The sequence below is a fragment of the Arachis ipaensis genome, chromosome B04 (genome assembly GCF_000816755.2).
Source record: "Arachis ipaensis cultivar K30076 chromosome B04, Araip1.1, whole genome shotgun sequence".
NCBI classification, from domain to species: domain Eukaryota; kingdom Viridiplantae; phylum Streptophyta; class Magnoliopsida; order Fabales; family Fabaceae; genus Arachis; species Arachis ipaensis.
In genome coordinates this window covers 42944757-42958557 of record NC_029788.2, presented here as the reverse complement: position 1 = coordinate 42958557, position 13801 = coordinate 42944757, and the positions used below count along the sequence as shown (strand labels likewise).

General features: G+C 35.4%; 1 long non-coding RNA gene across 3 annotated transcripts; it reads right to left on the bottom strand.

Moving 5' to 3' along the window:
* LOC110271043 lies at positions 3657-6498 on the bottom strand. Of its 3 annotated transcripts, none has more exons than XR_002361054.1 (4): positions 5744-6498; positions 5458-5575; positions 5229-5344; positions 3657-3716 (listed from the first exon to the last, which is right to left on the bottom strand). It is a non-coding gene; the product is annotated as an uncharacterized LOC110271043 (long non-coding RNA). The 3 variants fall into 3 exon arrangements; XR_002361055.1 differs by having other exon boundaries at positions 5765-6498; XR_002361053.1 differs by having other exon boundaries at positions 5458-6493.

Here is a 13801-nt window from a genome sequence, read left to right as displayed (position 1 = left end):
TTATTAACTATTTTAATCATGCAAGATTTAATTCATGGCAAACTATTTGTGACTAGACCCTAATTCCTTAGACCTTCCTAGTCTCCTCTAAAATTCATCAACTGCCAATTCCTTGGTCGATTAATTCCAATTAGAGGGTGATGAGAAAATTCTAGTTTATATGCTACAAAAACTTTAATTGTCTAAAAATAAAAGGATTATATGTCACGTATCCCATTAAATACAAACAATTAAAAATTCAGGATAATATATTTTCAAGCTATTGTTCAAGTAAAGAGCTTTTTCAAGTTATACAAGAACTCAATTAGAACATGGGTCATACTTCCATTCCACCCAAATTCATAAAATAAGGAACGAAAACAATTATTGAAATATAAATCAAGACATGAATTAAAATAGAAAAATAATATTACCAATCCATACAATAAATAGAGCTCCTAACCTTAACAATGGAGGTTTAGTTGCTCATGGTAGAGAGAAAATAAGGATTCAGGTAAAATGTACTGAGTTCCAATCTGATGGATCTGAATCCGCTAGGGAAGGAAAGTTTCTCCCTTTTATAACTAATCCTAATAAATTTAAAATCAAAATTTCTAAAACTAAAAATAATATCTTTTCCTAAAAATAATATTTGAATTTAAATTTGAATTAATTAACAAGTCTTCAGCTGATGGGTGGGGACCACTTGCTTTGTCCATTCTGCAGCTTCTAATCTGTGTTTTCTGGCTGGAAAATGGGTCAAAACAGCCCAGAAATCGCCCCCATCATTTTTCTGCGTTTTCTGCACGTGGCGCATATCACGCGTACGCGTCAGTCACGCGTACGCATTGATGGTCTTTTCTCGCTCCTCGCTGCCATCTCCTTTGATTCTTGTGCTGCAGAAACTCCATCAAATTTTGCCAAATGCTACCTAAAATAAACAAAATTGCAAAAGACTCAAAGTAGCATCCATATTGGCTAAAAGATAATTAATTCTTTATTAAACTCAACAAATTAGATGCAAATTCACTAGAAAAAGATAGAAAAGATACTCACGCATCAATAGTGACTATTAATTCATAAGAATCAGTAGAGCTCCTAACCTTAACCTTAGGAGGTTAGTGACTCATACTGTACAAAGAAACATGTAATTTGAAAATATGGCATAAAAATTCTGAACAAGGGTGGTCCTTGTTCTATATATACTAATCTAATAACTAAGAATTAAAGAAAATAAGATAAGCTAGTCCTATAGTGCGAAAATCCACTTCTGGAGCCCACTTGGTGAGTGTTTGGGCTGAGCTTGAGTGAAATCCACGAGCTAGACCCTTCTTGGGCATTGAATACCAACCTTGGACTCCCTTTGGACGTTGAACGCCAGGAATTAGGCTGGTGGCTGGCGTTGAACGCCAGTCACCACCAGATGGAGGAGAAGAGGCCGATGTTGTCGTCGAGCTCGCCGTCGTCCATAGCCACTGCCATTCGTGCTCCAACTCGTCGCCACCATTGCTGACCGCCGCTACCATCGCGCCACTCATCGCCGTCGCGAGGAAGACCAGGACCGAGGGAGAGAGCCGTGGGAGGAGAAGGAGTCGTCGTGGCCGCCGTTCGCAAGAGAGAGAGACGCACTGCGGGGGAGTTACCGCCGTGGAGTGTGTCGCCGTTGAGAAGCCGTCGCCGCCAGATATGCCACTGCCAGAGCTTCTAGCCGAGCCTCTGCCGCCGCTGAGATCCCTTGCCGGTAAGGTTTTAAGTTGGTTTTTGTTTCCTTTGAGTTCCCGAGAGCTTTATCATCACTGCATGTTTGTTACAGTCGTCGTCGCCGCTGCCGCTCGACGTGGTTGCCGAGGCTGCCGCCAAACCAGTTCAGTGACCACCAAACGTCATCCTTGAGGTTGTTAAATTGAGTTTCTTTCTAATACTCTTCGTCGATGGTACATTCTTATTTACTTGTAGTTTCATCAGTTCTTTTAAGACTCTTGTGGTGACTATCTTTGTTGTCTGCCCTTCTTTTTTAGAGTCATGTATCCTCCTGAATAAACTCGAGAATTGTTGTAATGTCACGTGCAATCTTTAGGCATAGTAATACGATGCGTTAGTTCTTTAAGACCTGTTTGTGGACACGGAAGGTGAAGCGGTAAGTGTGCAAGGTTATGAGAAGTTGTGGGAGTTTCGTTTCTCATAGACGAGTTTGTGGATGTTAGGCTTGCGATTAGTTATGGAGTTGTGAAGTGATTGATGGAGTTGGAAAGTTAAAGTTCCGAAGTGGAGAGAGATCTGTGAAAGAACGTTATAACCATTGTTTTAATACCAACTTGCCTTGTGGCCTTTTGCCACATTAACTATAGCTTTGCTTTGTGAACGCCTATCTTGACTTGAACCCTACGTTGATCCTCCAAGCCTTTGCAAAGCTTTGAAACCACATAACCTTTTTGCATCAATCCTATCTTCTATCTTCTGCCTTACACCATACCTTACCCTTATATTTAAATCTTATAGTTATTCAGTATTTGAACATCTATATATATATGCTAAATTTTCTTACTTATCTAAACAGCATTTATAAAGTAGAGTATTGATTCTTTGTAACCCCTTATGTATTTTTTTAATTTTCGAGGACGAAAATTTTTATAAGATGGGTGGAATGTAAGACCCAGAACTTTTGAAAAGTTATTACGAACTAATTTCAAGTCATATATATTTATTTACAGTTTTAATTTCAGAAATTATTTTATTAAAAATAATTAAAGGCAGTTTTGATTAATTGGATTTGAAATAAATTAAGGTTTTCATCCAAACTCTATAATTATGGGTTATTCTCCTAATTACAATTTTAAGTCTTAGAAATTAAAAAATAATGAGGTATGACTATTTAAATTAGAATTTTATCTAATTTTACAATTATTGAGTTATATTCTATATTTAAATTATAGAATTAGTAGTTGTCAAATAATAAGAATTTTATATGACTTAATTTAAATACTTTATATTTTTCTAATTTAATATCTTAAGTTTTAGGAATGAAGAAAATTAGTCTTATTATCTTATAAGTTTTAGGAATGAAGAAAATTAGTCTTTAATTCATTTTCAAACTTCTCGTTTAATAATCTCTTCTAGTTATATATATGTATTATAACTCCCTCTTGAGTCGTACCACCTTTTTATCATTGACTTATAACTCGAGTATAAAAATATGAATGGTAGGGTATTACAGGGTACCTGCAAAAGGTACTCTGATGCTCAAATCAGTAAGTGTTTAAGAGATATATGAATTCTATGATTATAGAATGTTAAACATGAAATAAAACTTATCATATGAGCCTCTTTTGAGATATAAAAATTAGGCTGCATTTGTTTATAGGGACGGGACACCGAGTGTAACACCCTCACTATCAGAAGTCACGCTTCCGGCTACGCTACTCTGATAGCAATAAGTATTACGACTAGTTTACATATTAAATACTAAAATAGGAGCCTGTGACTCGACACTGTATCGCTGATTTCTTTGAACATCAGAAGTAAATACTTTATCTTAAAAAAAATAAACAAGCAGGCATAGATTCACATACAAGACTCCTTACATAATAACTCAATATATTATACATATAAAACATACAATTCCTATCCCTCTTACAAACTAGTAATAACAAAGACGAGGGAAGAAAATAATCTAAATAATACAACAGCATATAAACCAAACGTAGTATAACTCTTCTTAATGCTTCTTCATCCGGTTCCTGAAAAGGTAAAGCTGTAGGGGGTGAGAACCTAACCACACGGTCTCACCATGGAATTTCAAAGTTGTCATAAGAAGATATTTAATAAGAAAACTGTTGTCAAGCTCAGTTATCATTGATTTATGAATCTTTTAAAACCCATAGGAAATCGTTCAAAAACTTTTTTAAAGAAACAATGCTTAATCTTTCAGAAATTCAAAACATTTCCTTTCTTATAAGAAAATCTCAATCAGAAACCAACCATGCAATCAAACAACACAGTCATCATTTCAGCACCAAAGTTCATTCTCAAATGTAGCACGCTAGGACAAACACAAGCAAGACAGACAAGGAAAGCACAAGTAGGTAGCAGTTACAGCAAATAGTTCAAGTAGCAGTTAAGAACAGTTTAGCAATTAGGCAAACCAAAACAAGTTCAAACCCAAGCAAAACATACAAATGCATTTGATGCATGCCTGTCCTATGGCTGATGAGGCTCATATGTCGGTTATCCAACCAACCCGACAAGTCTGAATTGTCCTTAGACTATCCCCCGATGTGCATCCCCAAGAGTCTATGCATAGCTTTTTCTCAAATAATCAATATTGCTCAATGGGGGTAACATTTCCGGGAATTTATATAGTGCCCGGTCACACTTACGTCGTAGGGTCAACAGAGTATCGAGTTTTCAACCTGGTACACGTGGTGGCAAGCCACGGCACTTAATCCAGGGAACCTCGTATCTCAGATATTTCAAATTCATAAGCCATATAAATAATTCATTCATCATTCATCAATATCTAAGCCATTCTCAATATCATCATTCGTCAATCCATATCCCATTTTCAAATTCATTCAAAAATCATATTTCAAATCAATCCTCATCATCCTTCTTTCCGTTTCGTTCACTAACAATTCTCAATCCAAAAAATAATTTTTTTTCTTTGATAAGTGAAGTAATCTTAAATCATATAATGCTTAAAATTAAACCTTTTAAAATAACTACTTCAAATGAAACTTCTAATTTTATAAAATTTCGGCAGCATCTCCTCTAAAACTCGGATTTTGCCACCCTTTTCGGGTCCCATCCAAACATTTCTCAAACCTTTTTCAAACCTCAATCATTTTTCAAGATTCAGCTAGTTCCAATATCAAATTATTTTCAAAGCGAATCAGTGCTCATAATAAATCTCTTTTTAAAATCAAACCAACTCAAATACTAAATCATTTATAAAGTCATTTATAAAGTCACTAACTCAAAATTAAACCATTTCCAAAGCCAATTCCTTTACATCATCAAAAATAGCTTCAAAACCAAGAAAAGCCATTTTTCATAATAATCAATTAAATAACCTTTCAAACTAATTTCTTTTCAACAATCACAAACTACTCAAGCAATCAAGCAATCAGTCATTCAGTCCAGCAAAAAACCACATTTAGAAGACAATTATAATCACAGGCATATGTTCTCTCACATTAATATCTATTTATCACAACTCTGTAATATAAATATATTTTAAGGAAAACTCCTACCTCGAATAATCGAAACTCATAAACCAAACGCATCAAGAGACCCTTTCTTTTCGGCCCGCAATCAGTGGCAGCTGCAGCCTCAGCTCCAAACCGCTTACGCAACAACCACAACAACTCTAATCACAGCAGAAAATTATTTTAAACACAGAAATTAATTCACTTGCATTAATCCACTAAACTCATCAGGTACTCAATCTCAAAATATTTTAACTTTAAATCAATCCCCTACCTCAATTAGCCAAGTTCACATAAACCTATTGTAACAACTCCCTCTCCTTTTAATTCATGGCAGCCACTTCGACTGCTTCTTCCAGCAACAGTGATGATGGAACAACACCGCGAGGCAGCTACAAAACGACAATAGCGGTGAATCTAATAATCTACTGTGATTTAAGGCTGAGTAAGGATACAAAGAAACATTTATGTAAAGTATGACAGAGTTAATTAATGAAACATTATAGCGAGACAAGGCGCGACAGAATAAACTTATCAGAGGAACAAGAGACTGGAATTACGGCAGCTCCGACGACCCTCACCGGCAAGAACAGAACCGATGATAACTTCAAGGGGCTGAGATAGCAAACCCTAAGAAACAGAAGTGGAATTTTGGAGTAGCAGCAGCGGCACTGGTGGCCCAAAGCAGCAAGAACGCGATGTCGGCTCACCTCTCGTGATGGCAAGCTCTGCCGACGGCAGAGGCGCAGCCAGAAGCTTCGGTAGTGGCGGATCTGGTGGTGGTTCAGATGAAGACGACGCCGGCAACTGGGCGAAACTGCTTCTGACGGCGCACGGGTCTCCTTCCTCCTCCTCTCTTTAATCGCCTCACTTCCTCTCTCTGCGGCGGTGGCACGGCAGCAGTGACGAGCTTCAGCGGCGGCGAATCACTGCCAACGAAGGTTTGTCAGTGGTGAACGGCTTCTCCTTCTTTGTGCGCGCTCTGCTTCTCCCTTCCACCAATCAGCGACGGCAACGCGGATAGGGCGCGGCGGTGCAGAAGGCAGCAACTCCCTCTCTCTCTCAAACGCGTCGCTCTCTCTCCCCTTGGTTCTCTCCTGTGTTGGTGGTGCGGCGCGACGGCAACGGAGCGGCGGCGCGGCGACGACGACTGCACGCGGTCCCCCTCCTTCCCGGTCTCCCTTTTCCCCCAGATCTCTTCCTCTATGCCCTCACCATTTCTTTCTTTCTTTTTCTTTCTTGCTTTCTACTATTGCTGCTGCCGTATGTTTGATTAGAAAGGAGAAACAAGGGCGGCTAAAGGAATTAGGGATTTTTGTTTCAATTAAGGTTTTATTTTGGGAAATTAGAGTTAGGGTAAAATTCATATGAGTAATATAACAATTTTATAAAATTAAGAGTAATAGGATAATTAAAAACCTATTTTAACCCAACACTAGTATTTATTAAAAAAATATTATTTAATTATCAACTTACAAATTATTTTCAAATAAATATTCTAATTCGATAATTAGAGATAATATAATTATTTTTCTACCCACCTTATAAAAATTTTCGTCCTCGAAAATTAAAGTAATATACAAGATACTACTTAGTTTTAATGGTTTGCTTTTGAATATTTTAGAAAAGCAAAAAGTCTTGAAATATATATATTTTTTCAAATTCCGGTCAAGCCATAAGACTTATATATAGGAAAAAAGTGTGGTGTAAAGCAAAAGTTAGAAGATAAGCTCAAAACAAAGAGGTTACATGGTGACAACATTAAGGGCTTAACATAGCTCACCATCGCGATTCCCAACTGTACTTTATCGCACAATTCATCTGAGAGTTCTCAACTTCAATTATTTCTCAAACCCACACTTGGTCACAAGCATAACATCGACAAAACTCTTTCGCATAGAACACAGCTCCATAATATTTTGTGGCATCGCACATTTATAAGTTTTACCATTCGCATTCACAAACCGTGTCCTAAGAATTAACGTATTACTTGCCGTATCTAAGATCGCACGTGACATTGAGACAAATTTTGAGTTTACTCATAAGGATACAAGACTTCAGAAAGGAAGGATAAGTGACAAGGACAGCACTCACAAAGATTTGAAAAACTGCTGAGATCACAAGTACACAAGGACATACAAACAATGAAGAATGTTGGGACGAAAATCAAATTACAAGTTTAAGAAAAGATCTCAAATCAAAGAAATTCAACGGAAACATTAAGGAGAAAACAGTGCAGCAGTTTGAAACAAAACTAAACCGAGTCAAAGAAGTATGAGATCGTAGGAGAAAAATAACTAAATCCAATGATAATGCTCACAAAATTTTAAAAGTATGGTTAGAAATGTCTTTGAATACATTGTTCATAAAGAATGAAAAACGTAAGGAAAAATCATTTCATATTCTGAAAGAGAAAATGAGTAACAAACATCCTTCAAAAGATTAATAAAAGCGTAAATGTGGCATTATTTCAATATAAATTCAAGTGAAAATAGATTACACAAATTTTGTAAATGGAAGGATTAATTTGGGTAAAAGCAAACTTGTATTTTCTCTTTTTTTCAAGTATGCAGGAGAACTATGATCTTGTTGGAAGAAAACCTGAGATAAAGTTTTGCTTATAAGAGGAAAAGAAGATGCATTACAATGAAACAGATTTAAATCACATACAAAAATTTTTAAAGTAAGGGAGTGTAAACTAAGTTAAAAGCGATTTTATTGAAACTTCAAAAGATGGTTGTGTCACTCCAAAACAAATTCAAGTTACAGCAAAGAGAGGCACAGCCCAAGTAAAGGAATGCAAAGTCAAGAACAACCTTGCATAAAAATAAATCAAACCTTGTTTAAAAAGATTTAAAAAAAAGTTTAAAACAATCCAAGAATATACTAGAAATCACACCTTATAAGGATATTCAATAATATTAAGGTGCATTAAGTATGTTCAAAGAGATACAAATCGCAGGAAGAGAAGAATAAGCGGCAAGGATAAGATTCATATGAATTTGGAAGGAAGTGTAGGATTACAACTAAGCAACAATGTATAGACATAAGAAAATGTTGCAGAAAGAGTTATTTCGCATCTTAACAGGAAATATTGAATCTAGAAACTCCAAAGGAAACAAGAAAAGGGTAGTGGTAAATTGGATCAAAACAAACTGAAACCAAATTAGAGAAGCGCAAAGTTTACAAAAATATGAAGGAATAGTTCTAGTCACCAACAAACTAGGATGGTTAAAAGTCATGAAGTATGTCAGAAGAAAGAATTGAAATACAAATAGGAAAGAATTTTGATTTCAAAGAATTTCAATAGAAATCCTAAAAGAGAACAGGGTTATTATTTACAAAATTTAAGAGAAATAGTAAAAACATGAATATTGTGTCATTAAAACAATTTCAAGTTGAACTTGAGCATAATGTATGATTTGTGTAATGAAAGTATATAAATACAATATTTTTCAAAAATACTAAACAAAGGTAAATATTATGTTATACTAGATCAAATTCAAATTAAAATGATTTGTGTGAAGTTTATTAAATGAAAATTAACTGAAATGAAAATAGAAATCTTGCTTTAGAAAGTTTAAAGAGTTCGTAGATACATAATTAACTAAGTATATATATATATGTGCATAAAAATTCGAATAATGTTGCAAAAGGATCAAATTATGTTCAAATGAGAAAATCTAAAATAAAGTATTCTTGTAAGGATAAATAAAGACTAAGTAGTACTTTTAAATAAAAGCATGTTTTAATTATTTAAAGAAATTTTTCATTTTTTGTAAGGAAGTATTTTATAAAATCAAAGGTTGTCGTATACAGAATTCAAATAATGGTTACCACCAGAGTCAAACAGAAAAAGAACCAAAATATAACTATTTTCAAAAGAAATTCCAAGATAAGAGTTGTAGAAGAAAACTACTAAAATTGATACATTTTATCAAAAAAAGGTCAGTTTTTATCATTTTTACAAAAAAACACAAAACCAAATATTATAATCCGAGCAAGACACACAATAGTTACAGAACACAAAACAGGAGAACTAAATCGCATAATCAGTCTACTACGAATCGCGACGCTTAAGATTTCAAATAACTTAGGAATCAAGGATTATGGATTGCACCAAAACTAATTCGAAATCAAATCAACAAATACCAAATTTATGAACAGTGTTAAGGTTGAATGTTCCTTAAAGATTCAAGCAACAATTAGGAACATAATCAAACAAAGATATATATAAATGACAAGATATGGTAGAGAAATATCTAAAACACATTCCAAGAAGAAATCAAGAACTAGAGATTCCAATACTATTGATAAAGGAAAAGATAACGTCAAGAACGAATAAAGATTATACGTTGAAACAGAACTAATCTCTGGAATTTAGTCTCTAAGGTTCCCAAAACCCGCGACTCGCGTTATCTATGACTCGCATATCGTCTATGATAACCCATTAATATTTGCATATACATAATTCACTAGTGTTAAGCTGGCCAAACTTAATACCATTAATTATGCAATGCAAGACTAATGGAATTAATCAATAGACTGTCATGTGCATAAAGTTCTAATTCTCGTTATTCGAACAAGACCTACTACATGACAGACTCTCAGAGTATGCAATTGAAGCATAACCGGTCCATTCCTCAGGCTCTACAAGAAAGACCGCTCTGATACCATAATGTAACACCCTCACTATCAGAAGTCACGCTTCCGGCTGCGCTATTCTGATAGCAATAAGTATTACGATTACTTTACATATTAAATACTAAAATAGGAGCCTGTGACTCGACACTGTATCGCTGATTTCTTTGAACATCAGAAGTAAATACTTTATCTTAAAAAAAACAAACAAGCAGGCATAGATTCACATACAAGACTCCTTACATAATAACTCAATATATTATACATATAAAACATACAATTTCTATCCCTCTTACAAACTAGTAATAACAAAGACGAGGGAAGAAAATAATCTAAATAATACAACAGCATATAAACCAAACGCAGTAGAACTCTTCTTAATGCTTCTTCATCTGGTTCCTGAAAAGGTAAAGCTGTAGGGAGGTGAGAACCTAACCACACGGTCTCACCATGGAATTTCAAAGTTGTCATAAGAAGATATTTAATAAGAAAACTGTTCTCAAGCTCAGTGATTATCATTGCTTTATGAATCTTTTAAAACCCATAGGAAATCGTTCAAAAACTTTTTTAAAGAAACAATGTTTAATCTTTCAGAAATTCAAAACATTTCCTTTCTTATAAGAAAATCTCAATCAGAAACCAACCATGCAATCAAACAACACAGTCATCATTTCAGCACCAAAGTTCATTCTCAAATGTAGCACGCTAGGACAAACACAAGCAAGACAGACAAGGAAAGCACAAGTAGGTAGCAGTTACAGCAAATAGTTCAAGTAGCAGTTAAGAACAGTTTAGCAATTAGGTAAACCAAAACAAGTTCAAACCCAAGCAAAACATACAAATGCATAGGATGCATGCCTGTCCTATGGCTGATGAGGCTCTTCTGTCGGTTATCCAGCCACCCCGACAAGTCTGAATTGTCCTTAGACTATCCCCCGACGTGCATCCCCAAGAGTCTATGCATAGCTTTTTCTCAAATAATCAATATTGCTCAATGGGGGTAACATTCCCGGGAATTTATATAGTGCCCAGTCACACTTACGTCGTAGGGTCAACAGAGTATCGAGTTTTCAACCTGGTACACGTGGTGGCAAGCCACGGCACTTAATCCAGGGAACCTCGTATCTCAGATATTTCAAATTCATAAGCCATATAAATAATTCATTCATCATTCATCAATATCTAAGCCATTCTCAATATCATCATTCGTCAATCCATATCCCATTTCCAAATTCATTCAAAAATTATATTTCAAATCAATCCTCATCATCCTTCTTTCCGTTTCGTTCACTAACAATTCTCAATCCAAAACATAATTTTTTTTCTTTGATAAGTGAAGTAATCTTAAATCATATAATGCTTAAAATTAAACCTTTTAAAATAACTACTTCAAATGAAACTTCTAATTTTATAAAATTTCGGCAGCATCTCCTCTAAAACTCAGATTTTGCCACCCTTTTCGGGGCCCATCCAAACATTTCTCAAACCTTTTTCAAACCTCAATCATTTTCCAAGATTCAGCTAGTTCCAATATCAAATTATTTTCAAAGCGAATCAGTGCTCATAATAAATCTCTTTTTAAAATCAAACCAGCTCAAATACTAAATCATTTATAAAGTCATTTATAAAGTCACTAACTCAAAATTAAACCATTTCCAAAGCCAATTCCTTTACATCATCAAAAATAGCTTCAAAACCAAGAAAAGCCATTTTTCATAATAATCAATTAAATAACCTTTCAAACTAATTTCTTTTCAACAATCACAAACTACTCAAGCAATCAAGCAATCAGTCATTCAGTCCAGCAAAAAACCACATTTAGAAGACAATTATAATCACAGGCATATGTTCTCTCACATTAATATCTATTTATCACAACTCTGTAATATAAATATATTTTAAGGAAAACTCCTACCTCGAATAATCGAAACTCATAAACCAAACGCATCAAGAGACCCTTTCTTTTCGGCCCGCAATCAGTGGCAGCTGCAGCCTCAGCTCCAAACCGCTTACGCAACAACCACAACAACTCTAATCACAGCAGAAAATTATTTTAAACACAGAAATTAATTCACTTGCATTAATCCACTAAACTCATCAGGTACTCAATCTCAAAATATTTTAACTTTAAATCAATCCCCTACCTCAATTAGCCAAGTTCACATAAACCTATTGTAACAACTCCCTTTCCTTTTAATTCATGGCAGCCACTTCGACTGCTTCTTCCAGCAACAGTGATGATGGAACAACACCACGAGGCAGCTACAAAATGACAATAGCGGTGAATCTAATAATCTACTGTGGTTTAAGGCTGAATAAGGATACAAAGAAACATTTATGTAAAGTATGACAGAGTTAATTAATGAAACATTATAGCGAGACAAGGCGCGACAGAATAAACTTATCAGAGGAACAAGAGACTGGAATTGCGGCAGCTCCGACGACCCTCACCGGCAAGAACAGAACCGATGATAACTTCAAGGGGCTGAGATAGCAAACCCTAAGAAACAGAAGTGGAATTTTGGAGTAGCAGCAGCGGCACTGGTGGCCCAAAGCAGCAAGAACGCGACGCCGGCTCACCTCTCGTGATGGCAAGCTCCGCTGACGGCAGAGGCGCAGCCAGAAGCTTCGGTAGTGGCGGATCTGGTGGTGGTTCAGACGAAGACGACGCCGGCAACTGGGCGAAACTGCTTCCGACGGCGCACGGGTCTCCTTCCTCCTCCTCTCTTTAATCGCGTCACTTCCTCTCTCCGCGGCGGTGGCACGGCAGCAGTGACGAGCTTCAGCGGCGGCGAATCGCTGGCGACGGAGGTTTGGCAGTGGTGAACGGCTTCTCCTCCTCTGTGCGCGCTCTGCTCCTCCCTTCCACCAATCAGCGACGGCAACGCGGATAGGGTGTGGCGGTGCAGAAGGCAGCAGCTCCCTCTCTCTCTCAAACGCGTCGCTCTCTCTCCTCTTGGTTCTCTCCTGCGTTGGTGGTGCGGCGCGACGGCAACGGAGCGGCGGCGCGGCGGCGATGACTGCACGCGGTCCCCCTCCTTCCCGGTCTCCCTTTTCCCCCAGATCTCTTTCTTTCTGCCCTCACCATTTCTTTCTTTCTTTTTCTTTCTTGCTTTCTACTATTGCTGCTGCCGTATGTTTGATTAGAAAGGGGAAACAAGGGCGGCTAAAGGAATTAGGGATTTTTGTTTCAATTAAGGTTTTATTTTGGGAAATTAGAGTTAGGGTAAAATTCATATGAGTAATATAACAATTTTATAAAATTAAGAGTAATAGGATAATTAAAAACTTATTTTAACCCAACACTAGTATTTATTAAAAAAATACTATTTAATTATCAACTTACAAATTATTTTCAAATAAATATTCTAATTCGATAATTAGAGATAATATAATTAATTTTCTTTATTCATAAAAATTAAAGTATTAAGTTTTCAAATCACAATTATTTAAATCAAACCATGTAAATTCTTATTATTCTACAATTCCTAAATTTTATAATTTAAATATGAAAATTATCCAATAATTATAAAATTAGATAAAATTAATTATCAAAACTTGATTTAGTTAGCTTTAATAAAATAATTTCTAAAATTAAAATCTTTAATAAATAAATAAACTGAAATTGACTCATAACAAGATCTTTCAAAAGTTTTGGATCTTACACCGAGACAGGTACACAAAGACACAAAATTGTATTTGGCAGATGAGACATGGACAGACACATTGTGTCTAGAGATACTGAATTAGTGTATTTTGTGTCCATCCTAACAGGAAGGACACAGAGACACTAACAAGGGACACAATTTATTTTTTATTTTTCTTTTATTATTTTTATTAATTTTTCATAATTATACTTTTTATTATTATATTTATCTTTTCAAATTTTTTGAATAAAAAAAATGAACTTTATTACCAAACAGAATACAAAAAAACTAGATTTTGTGTTTCTGTCCTTTATATCTTGTTTTTAGTAT